General features: G+C 33.3%; 1 protein-coding gene across 5 annotated transcripts in view; it reads right to left on the reverse strand.

The window, feature by feature from the left end:
* The window catches only part of LOC102680502 (lachesin-like), a 122807-nt gene that overhangs the window by 14485 nt on the left and 107481 nt on the right, over positions 1-841 (reverse strand). The window lies entirely within an intron of this gene.

An 841-nucleotide genomic window follows, 5' to 3' on the forward strand; every position in this document is an offset into this window, starting at 1 on the left:
TCTCTCCAGTTTTTTTTTTTACGTAATTTTTAAAATTCGCAATTTTTATTTTATTCTTCAGAATGCATTAAATTGTATCCCGAAAACGCTACGAAATGATTTTACACGCATAACAATTTTCTATTTCAATTTGCGTGTTTTACCAAATCTATATAAAAATATAAACCGCCGAATTTTTTTTTTTTTTTTAGAAATTGTTTCTGAAAACAAACTCGCAAATATTTCATTATTTCAATATTGTTGAAATTGAAAAAAGAAAATTATTATTATTGTTATTATTATTATTATTTTTCCAGGCCTTTACTGTAAAATAAAATCCCATATAAAAAAATCCTTTTGAAATTTTATCTTATTGTCGCGGCTCAATAAAGAATCGCGTCGAGACATCGGCCGTGCTGTTCTTTAGTGTCGAAGTTAGTTTGAACAGCTGTTACTGGAAAATGAAATTTTTCGTCTATATCGGTCAAAGAGGTGAACGGAAATTTACAGGAAACAGACACAAACCGAGTAACAGTAGTTTTGATGTTGTCTTCTCTACCTGCAGGATGGCAAATTTAGTTTACTTATCCGGAAGTCGAGGCAGTCTACGACCGTCCGTTAACCACAATTAAATCCGGTGGAATATTTGCGCCCTGTTAACAAACTGAACGATGTCAAATACGAAAGAACGAAAACCGAGCGAAATCTAACGAGTGAACCAGTTGCTCCCTCCCCCACTCCGCCCCTTCATTACTTTTCTTACAGAACAAAACGCAATTAACGAGCCACGCAGTTTACGCTTTTGAAATAGTTTCGTCGTTGAACACGAGGTTTCTTTCGAATTTTTTTTTTTTTTTTTTTT

This window comes from Apis dorsata, unplaced genomic scaffold, assembly GCF_000469605.1.
Source record: "Apis dorsata unplaced genomic scaffold, Apis dorsata 1.3 scaffold_77, whole genome shotgun sequence".
Lineage (NCBI taxonomy): Eukaryota > Metazoa > Arthropoda > Insecta > Hymenoptera > Apidae > Apis > Apis dorsata.